The sequence below is a fragment of the Vulpes vulpes genome, chromosome 11 (assembly GCF_048418805.1).
Source record: "Vulpes vulpes isolate BD-2025 chromosome 11, VulVul3, whole genome shotgun sequence".
NCBI lineage: Eukaryota > Metazoa > Chordata > Mammalia > Carnivora > Canidae > Vulpes > Vulpes vulpes.
Genome location: NC_132790.1, coordinates 93,409,722 through 93,420,086, shown reverse-complemented (window position 1 = coordinate 93,420,086; position 10,365 = coordinate 93,409,722). Strand labels below are relative to the sequence as shown.

Here is a 10,365-nt window from a genome sequence, read left to right as displayed (position 1 = left end):
AAACTACTGCCCCAACTATTCAGCTTTCTTCTTTAGAAATTTCAATACCATCCTTCACATCGAAAAAAGTCCAATCTCTCTAATGCTGACACTTATGATTTTCCCAAGTCTGGCAGAAATCTTCCTTTTTAGTTTTTTCCCTTTCATATATTATATTATATACAATGAAAAGATTTTCCTGGAAACATGTCCCAATATTTTAGAATGTGTCCATGCTATTTTCCCAATCTGGCGTAACATTTCCCCTATTGAAATCTGCTATCTTATTTTCAAGATCCAGATGAAATAAAATTCCTTCTCAGACGTCCTCCCTAGGGTCCCACCACTCTCAACTAAAAGTAAGTCTCTTTCCTCTCAACATTCACAGCATTTTTCCTTGAATATATTTTGTAACACTCCATATATTATATACTACATTAAATTTTTGTAGTTGTCTTATTTCTTCCTATTTATCTTGAAGTCCCTAATATTCTTCAGAAATAAGATTAAAGAATTTTTGAATGGATTAATTAAAACATGAATTTGTAGTAAGTAAGTGTCATGCAACCAACATTGCCTGGTAGAAGCAGAAAAGAGTAAAAAAAAAAAAAAACAAAAAACAAAAAACAAAAAACTTCCAACGTGGACTAAATTGGCAAGAACTGACCAAAAGGAGAGGTGAGGTACCACTTCTATCTCACAGCAAATGGTTTAGTCAGAGATTAAGCGTATATGGCCATATGCTGCTGAATATTGTGCACCCACACTTAGGCCAGACATAGGCATGACCTCTGCCTGGGCAAAGAATAGACACAAAAACCCAGGGCTGGAGAATGGCATAATCTTTGTCTCTGAATTTATGCGAAATTGGTTGAAGAACAAACAATGTGGTTTAACATCACCTCAACTGACGAGAGTCTTCACCTTGAAATATGAATAAATAGAGCTGGAGTATATTTGGTAACATTTCCTCACCTAATTGGCCTCATCCTTTCCCCTAGATGTTTCTAACCTCAGAGAGGCAGGAGCTCCAGTTTTGTGCTAGACTTCTCCAGTAAGAAAAGAAAGGTAAGTTAATTACCAACCAACAGAACAGGATGTGAAAGTCAAATCTTCCTTTCTTAGTTTTAGCTAAGACCTCCAAAATAGAGAATAAATATTATAGGTGTCGAGAACTCCAAAATGAGGGACTAGACCATTTATGCATGATGTGCAAAAGAAGGTGGTTAAGAACCAGTCTTCTAATTCCCACTTTAACACTATCCTTGTGGATATTTACAGGTTGGAGAAACCAAGAAAAATGACTATTTCTAGGGAAAGAATTTCTTGGGGGAAAACTATTGAATTTTCCATTGCCTGTGAGAAAGGGGTCAGGGTAGAAGAGACCACTTGCAGAGAGTTTGCTGTGTCTTCCCGTATCAGGTAGCATTTGACCTGCACCTGGGAGATTAAAAGGCTAAAGACTGACTGGAAATGTTTGTGTAGCTGGAGAACAAAGAGAAATGATGACGTTGAGGAAAACTTCACTTGGCAGAAGCAGAGGCATGAGTTTTCCATGAGCCAAACACGGACCATGTGAGAGGGAGCCAGGCTCAAGTTGGCCTGAAGAGGACTTTCCCAAGAGAGATTCCTGGAGTAATGGTGGAGCCTCATCTGTGACAGTCTGTGTGGCACGGACCTCCCACACCCTGGGAACTGAAGTTGTAAGCAGCTAGCCAAATGGAGACCTCACCGTAGGAAGTCATTGCAACTAGAGCATCCCAACAAGGCGTTCTCCAAATTATCCGTATAATCACCCTCTGGGAGAATCAGAATTAGGAACCCCGGGTGTCCTTCCTAAGAAAACCATCACTGGGTTAAGTTGCTGTCGTCAAATAAGATATTTACTATGTCAAATTTCTCCTTTTCCTCCCTCCATCTGTAAGAAGGATTAGAAACCTTAGTCAGCAAGGGAAGTAGAGACAGGGTGGAGGCACTTAGGATAAGGAACAAAGATGGAGCCAACCATGCTCTTCCTCTCCCTTGCCCTATGCCCAAAGCAATACCAAGCTGGAATACCGAGACCAAGCATTGATTTTAAGCGAAATTCATGTTATTTTTTAATTACCATAAATAGGACATTTTCATAATGCCTGTGAGAACTTGTTTCTACCAACACTGACTGTAGGACTTTATAATCGAAGGATGTCCAGGGAAGTTATGGTACTTGCTTCAGTTCTCATCCAAGGAGCAGAAAACTAGTCTGGAAAAGAGGTTTGAAAGATTAAGGTGAGGATGACAGGGAGTGGAGATAATAGGGAGAAGGGAAATAGAGTTGTATTCCTGGGGCACCTATGGATTCTCCCTTTTTCAAGGTGCTAGTTATCTTGCAGAGACAACAGGCCAATTAAGCAAAGGAATATACAGTGGAAGGTGCAATTTCATCTCTGTCTTTCTATAGGACATGTCTACTGATAATTATGTTTCCTTAATAAAGAATTTGAGGTAGAAAAAAATGTATTGATTACATTAGTTGTATTTGGTGAAATAGTAATCACTGCCTGGAGAAAATTGATGTTTATGCTACCTAACAGGCAAATACAATCATATAAAAGTGACCAAAATTTTTTTTTAAGATTTCATTTATTTAGGAGAGAGAGAGAGTGTGCAAGCACTCACAGGTGTGTGTGAGCAGGGAGAGGGACAGTGGTGGGGGAAATGGATAAGCAGACTCTGTTCTGATGCTGGACGTGGAGTGCCCTGCAGGATTTGATCCCAGGACCCTGTGATCATGACCTGAGCCAAAACCAGGGGTCAGATACTCAACAGACTGAAACACCCAGGTGCCCCAAAAGAACCAAAATTCTTACCTGGAGTACCCATGATTGTTTGAAATAACTGTACACAACTTTCACATTTACCTTTTCAAGCCAAAGCAAGTCTAAAATTTAATGCTCCCTTTGTGTGACTCTTGCAACATTTCAGTGATATTTATTTTACCTCTTTTACGCATCTAGTGCCTTCCTACTTTCTTAATATCCAGGTCCCGGAGGTACAAGAAAGAAACTAGCAAACCTTTTTATCTTAACTTTTCCAATTAGTGAAATAAAGCATTGAAACCCTTTATCTCTATTACTGAAATTGTGAATTCTCTCCTTTGAAAAAAAATTGCTTTCAGAAAACAGTTAAGAAGGAAGAAATCACTTGGGGGGTGTTCAGTGGAAAATTCTTATTGCTCCTAAAACTCAATGGTGTCTATGTTGACCCTGAAAGAAAAATTATTTTTAACATTTTATAGCATGCAAAAGGTAAGGCCAGAGAAATAAAAATTCAGACTCCATATGTCACAATTATCAGTCTAATTGGTTTACAAATGTTAATTTCATTTTCTTGTGGTAAGGGATCATGATTCATATTTTCTTATCACAGTTCTTAGAACTTCCTTTGTTCCACAAATATTTATCAAGTGATTGTTATATTGCAAGCACTTCCCTGGACATTCATACACGTGCTATGTAGTTAATTGGGTCTGTCACTAAGAAGACTATAAGTAATTCAATAGTATTGATGTTTGTATTTTGTCTCCCCATCTAGCGGAGAACTGGTATACTCTCTAATACAAAACCTTTCCAGTAGACCAGGCCTGATTTCTGGTCAGTTTTGAACCTCAAGTTCCTAGCGATTGCTGGTGACTTCATTCAAGGGCAAATACAAGGTGACTCCAGGAATTTAGGTCTGGACTGACAATGACTATCCAAGAAAGAATCCACACAAGCTTCACTGGTTTTCAAAGATCCTGTTAAATAACAATATTTTATTATATTCTCACCTTGAATAAACTACCAAATCCAGATCCAGATTGTTACTAGTTCAGCCTCAGAGGGCTATGGGTAAACAGTTAGGGCTGACATGGCAACAAAAAGAAAACATGCCTTGCTAAATTTTCCTTTTTGTACCCAAAACCCTTTTTGTTATACATATGGCTCCAGTGGGAGTAATTACAATGTGTCCAATGTCATCCTTTAATAAACTTTTTTGTCCTATGCAAGACTAGTCTTTATATGTTCCATAAAGCACCTGGCATATTGTGAGCATTTAAGAAGTGTGTAATGATGCAACAATGGCAACTAAGAATCTAAACCTTGGTTTCCTGTGGCTATTGTAATCTAAGTGGAACTCTGCTATGACAAAGGAGGAGGAAACCTCACTTTGGTTACTGCAATTTTATAGCCTATTATCCCATCTGATCTGTTTATTAGAAATCCTCACACTCTATTTTGTTTAAAAAAAAAAAACACTTGGAACACAATCTAGTTTTGAGAATAAAACAAGTTCATCTTATACAAGCTCATAAGTATCTATAATTCTCTCATTAAACCTTATTGAACATGATGAGATCTGTAAGGGATAAAGGAATGTTACATGAGAAATGGCAGGACCATTAGAATTTGGCTTAATTCTTATAATTCTTATTAAGAATTTATAAATTCTTATTAGAATTTGGCTTAATTCTAATAATTCTCTTAATAATGAGACTCAGGAAATATAGAAAATTGAACTTCTCTTTCATTACCAAAATATATTTTTAAGAAGAGGATTCCAGAAGCCTTGATGACAAAATGGCCACTATCAGGCAATATACAGAAAGTAGCAAATTCAAAGGATGACCTGATCATTTTTCTTCCATAGGGGGAAAAAAGTTTCTATTTTTAACTTGACACAAATAACATATGCTCATGAATTCTTAGAGGTGGGAAAATTTTACAGATTCTTTAGCCCAAGTCTGAGACCAGGCATGTACAGATTATTTAGTTTAACAATACTGCCATTATCAGATATTAAATGGTGGTCTTAGATGCAGAGGGTCATATTCATGTTTTTAAGGGTCAACATCAGCCAAATGATCAAATAAAAAAAGACCCTGGAACAGGTAAAACAAAGGACAGAGGGAAGAGACTGAGAAAGTAACTCAGAAAGAAACATAAAATTGTCAAAGAAATGGCTCCAAAGTCAAAGAGAACTCCATCTCTTTCCCCCTCCCCCCACTTTTAAGAAGATTTCACTTTATCTAAAGAGTAAAGCACATGCTTTTAGATCCAAGGGTACCTGGTTCAAATCTCAGCAGGGGCAGATTTCTCACAAACTAAAAAGGCACTCTCCCTATTAAAGGAACTGACTTAATACAGTTATATGGACCATTACTGTACAGAATGGGGATTCACAAACTATTTTCTAAATGGGGCCTTTTTGTGCATGTACAGTAATTCCTATAGAAGCCTTTTACAAATAAAAAAAGGAAAAAATGTGGGGGAAATCTAAGAACCCATGATTTGAGCCTTTAATAACTATTGGTGTATTAGAGACAGCCATCTGCAGTAATATAGCAGATCAGGTCTTCCTGGAAATGACCTGAAAAAGCATTCTAACGATAAAAGCTTAATATTTGTGCAGACGTCAGATGCCTAGAAAAGATGAACAAAATACACCTTGAAGTTTGGCCTCAATGTTGGACCTCAAAATGCATGGTTTCCATGGAGCTTCATTTAAACAGGAAGTAGCACTCAAACAGTTCCTCAATAAAGACACTATTTTGCTTGAGATTTCCCCAAGAAGACTTTGTTGAGCAAAGTTTTATATGACACCATAATTTGACTGCTGAAAGTCTTCCTTAACAGTGACACCATGGAAGACATGTGGTAAACATTCTATCTAATCCACTTTAGAAAAGAACTCTGAGGAAACTATTAGAAATCTACCATAAATTTATATATGGAGAGCTAGGCTTCATTTGGTTCCACGTATTTGTAAAAATTTATATCACTCACCCTGAGAACAATCATTTAGAACAGAATAATATTGAATTCTGAAAAGACTTCCTTCTTCACCAGTTTCATTGTATATATACTTCTCTGGAACCTACTAGAATCTAAATAACTCCAAAATTGGGCAGAGATTCCAAAATATGAGTGACCCAACATATAAAGTCTATTCAAAAGTAAAATTTATTTCCTACAGAATAAATCTGAGCACTGGGTCAACATTTCAGGTAATAGACATCAGAGAAAGTAATTTATTTGACACCTACAATTCATCCCAAAGTTTTAGGAACATCTTATCTTTATCATATTAGCTTCAAGTGACAAAAATAATAAAATTTTAAAAGCTCCAGCTGGTTTAAACTGGTTTAAAGAAAAGATGTAGAGAAAAATTTTGGGTTTTATTTATTTTAATGAGAAGAACTGGTTTGGGAGCAAAGATACACACAAAAGTTTGAAGGATGACCTCAGAAGTCAGCCTACTTCTCCCTGCCCCTCAGGTGGTCTTCTCCTTAGGTTGGCTCCTCTCTCAGACAAGAACCCCTCTCAGTGCAACAGGAAGGCTGCCAGCACCTGCAGGATTGCACACATGCTCACAAACTCAAGTCCTATTCCCCTCAACATTGCAAATCAAAACCTTCTCTTGAAAACTCAAGCCTCAATTATTGTTTGATTGAACTGGCCCAGGTTTAAATGTTAAAATGTACAGAGATTTCCTTTGATTTTAGCCATTGGAGATAAAAGCAAACCATGTGGATTTCTTTGGAGTTTGAACAAAAAGAGTGACCAAAGGACATTCTTTTGGTTCCAAATGTCTTCTGCATAACAATGACTGACTCCATAAATTCTGACCTGGAGGGGCACCTGGGTGGCTCAGTGGTTGAGCGTCTGCCTTTGGCTCAGTTTGTGATCCTGGGGTCCTGGGATTGAGTCCTGCATCAGGCTCCCCTGCAGGGAGCCTGTTTCTCCTTCTGCCTATGTCTCTTCCTTTCTCTGTGTGTACCTTTCATGAATAAATAAATAAATAAAATCTTTAAAAAAAATTCTGAACTGGAGTATATGTGGGAATACACCTGTGCATACACATACACACACAAATATCACACACACACACACACACACACACACACACAACAAAATCATACAATTTTGGAAACTAAGACTGAGCAATAATGTAGCGTCAGAATCTGGAAACCATTTTAATGACATATAAAGCTACGGAGTCCTGCTAAAAATATAATCTTTATAACAAAAAAAAGTAGAAGCATAGCTGATCCTCAATAAACATGAATAAAAAATGAAATCATAAGAAGAAAAACAAGGTGAGTGGTGTGTCATGGAAGCTGACAGAAGTAACTACTTCAATGAAGGCAAAGAAAATCTCATTAATAGAGTGTATTAAGAACGTGGGGACACCTGGGTGGCTCAGTGGTTGAGAGTCTTCCTTCGGCTCATGGTGTGATCCTAGGGTCCTGGGATCAAGTCTTCCATCAGGCTCCCAGCAAGGGGCCTGCTTCTCCCTCTGCCTGTGTCTCTGCCTCTCTTTCTGTCTCTCATGAATAAATAAGTAAAATCTTTTTAAAAAAAATGTGAAAGCAGCTTCTTCTTTAGCCACACTGCACACTTTTTGGATCCACATCTAGTCTTCCCATCGCTTGAATTTCTCTCCATAGGAGAGATATATAATGAAAAAGAATTATTACAAGGGGAATTAGACCTTCTTCTTCGTGATACCAATGTGGTACCATACTTTGCTGGCGGTGTATACAAAACCTTTATTCTGATGATACTCCATAGGCTTTGAGAGAAAAAAAGAACCTCAGCTGTTGCACAACTGAAACTGAAACAGCTTCAGGCAGAAACGGGACCAGTCACGATGATGTTTGATCCAGAAACTACAAGGAAGATGCCGTCAACCAGAGATGATCGGATGTTGGTTGACTCACTGGAGGACAAGCATGATTTTAGGCAAGAATGTTTAGATACATCCCACAGGTATGAAAAATTCCAATATGAATGTGGGCATTACCCTGGAACGTCTTTACTTCTTTAGAGTGTTGGTTCCAGCAGCAGATAGAAGTGCTTTGAGTTCACTCTGGGGAAAACTGGCCTCTGAGATCTTAATGTGGAATTGGGATGCCTCCATGGAAGACCTGACAGGGTTAAAAGAAACCACAGAAGTAATTCTGTGAACTCTCCCTTTCAGCCTCTTTGGCAGCGAACATGGCTCATCCACTGGTCTTGGTTTGTTTTCTTCACCCACCCCAAAGGGCGTGATAACTTTATTGATCTCTTCCTTTACCAGCCACAGTGTCTTGATGTAATTCAGATGATGTGTCCACTTATTCTGCACCATTTGACTACACCCACCATAACAAACAAAACGTCTGAAAACCCCAACAGATGTTAAAAGATTCCGTTAAAGTTATTCAACAGGAGTCTTACACATAGAAAGACCCAGTGACAAAATTAGTTGAATGTTTATCTGTTAACTTTGGCTTCAGTAGGGCTCAGGAAAAGCTGAGGGACTGTGAATCAGTACTTATGAATGACTTCTTGGTGGCTCGTTTTGAAGATTTCACTGAAAATGCACCTCTCATCATACTTGAGACTTTTTATCCACCCACCAGTGTATCAACATTAACATGTTGGCAGACAAACTAAACACGATTCCAGAAGAAGCTGAAAGGTGGCTTATAAATGTGATCATCAATGCAAGACTGGGTGCCAAGATTGATTCTAAATTAGGTCATGTGGTTATGGGTAACAAAACAATCTCACCCTATCAGCAATTATTGAAAAGACCAGAAGCCTTTCATTTAGAGGCCAGATGTTTGCCATGAATATTGAGAATAAACTTAATCAGAATAGTAGGTCAGAGGCTCCTAACTGGGCAGCTCAGGATTCTGGCTTCTACTGAAGAAGAAGCCATCTTGTGTAAAGACAAGATGAAAAAACTATAAAATAAAGATGAAACAAAAAGCCATTTTATAAAGAGTGACATACATTTGAGAAACAATATATGGAGTACACATTTTAAGGAATTTGAATCAAATTGGCTATTTTTTTTAAGTGGAAGTGAGTTTGGGAAGCTAGAAAAATCCTTCATGAAAAAATCAAATTTGATATTAAGCAACATTCGGTCCTGATTAACATTTAGTTATGGCTTGAAAATTTTAAATCCATAAGGTAATTCATTCATCAATATGGCAAATGAAATAATTATTGACCTTCATGATACGCACTTGGGATATAAACTGAAATTAGGGAACTGCTTCTCAGAGTATCCCTATGAACAACAAGCAGGGGAAGGTGGGCATTTGTAGAGTAGGAAAAACTCAAAGAGAGTTCGTTAGACTTGGAGGTTAAGTTCAAGGAATACTAAGTGTTGAGTGAGGAATAACTTAGGGAAAATTGAACGATTGACTCTAAAAGAGAGTTGATCATGTTCCTTTCACAAAAAGAAATTAATAGACTGTGCCTCTATATACAAAAAGAGTGGGGGTGAACATGACGTCTAGGAGATAGATGTGAACAAATGTCTGCGCCAGGGGATATGGCAATAAGGTGCATAAGTAGGACAGTGGTATCCAGAAAGAATCTCAGTATGGCAGGGCGGTTTCTAGACAAATCTCAAATATTATCCAGTGAAGCTCAAAAATTTCTTCCAGATGGTCTTCCTAACATGTCTACCATTATATTTATTCTTTGACTTGTGGGATTAATAATTTATTTAACAAACTCTGTTATTAATTTTTGCAAGGCTCACTGAAAGGAGCCATGAAGTCTGGAAAAGCGGTTTTCCAGTAGCCCACGGGATAGCCATGTTTTCTAAAAACATCTTTGCTCTCATCAAAAGAAGGTGGAGTTTGGTTTTGGGAGAACAATGCTTTAAGACTGGCTAATTCAAGAGATTTAATCCAATAATATTCAATTTCAGAATTCCAAATCATAGTGCAAAGCATTTTAGCCATAAAATTGCTCGGAGCCTCACATGCCTCAACTGGATAATAGAGATAATGGGCACTTCACAAGGTCATTAGAAAAATTAAATTAGATAATACATAGTAAACCACAGTACAATGTACAGCACTGCATAAATTAATTTTTTAAAATTTTGCTTTGACTCGATTTCCTAACTACACACTAAAAAAATCCCCACATTTGTCTTAGTTTCAATAATCCATATTTAAATTTTCTTGTCATCCTAAAAAAATCCTGGCAGTGAACTTCTCAAGTGGTTAAAGTCACTTGACCTTTAACCTCTGGCTTTAAAAATCTCTCAAGAGATATGTTAAATGGCCCAGAAATATATTGCCTGTCATGTCTTATTGCTTAATTAATGGCCAACTACGATGCCCTGTATGGACTGCCCTGAAGTAATTGTGAACTGATCTTGTACTCAAGGAAATGAATTGGCTTCACATCAGCAGTTGTCATAGAACATTCACTGTATTGAAATTTCTGCAGCCCTTAGAGTAGACAGTGCATGCAAGGGCTGGCTAGCTGAGCACGCAAACATCAGCTGAGCAGATAAAAAATGTTTTGTCGCTCACTGTACCAGACAGCGAATCATACATTACCGGTTTCT

General features: G+C 37.7%; 1 pseudogene; it reads left to right on the top strand.

The window, feature by feature from the left end:
* Positions 1-5,640: 5,640 nt before the first annotated feature.
* On the top strand, positions 5,641-8,694 carry LOC112932820 (eukaryotic translation initiation factor 3 subunit E pseudogene; annotated as a pseudogene).
* Positions 8,695-10,365: the final 1,671 nt, after the last annotated feature.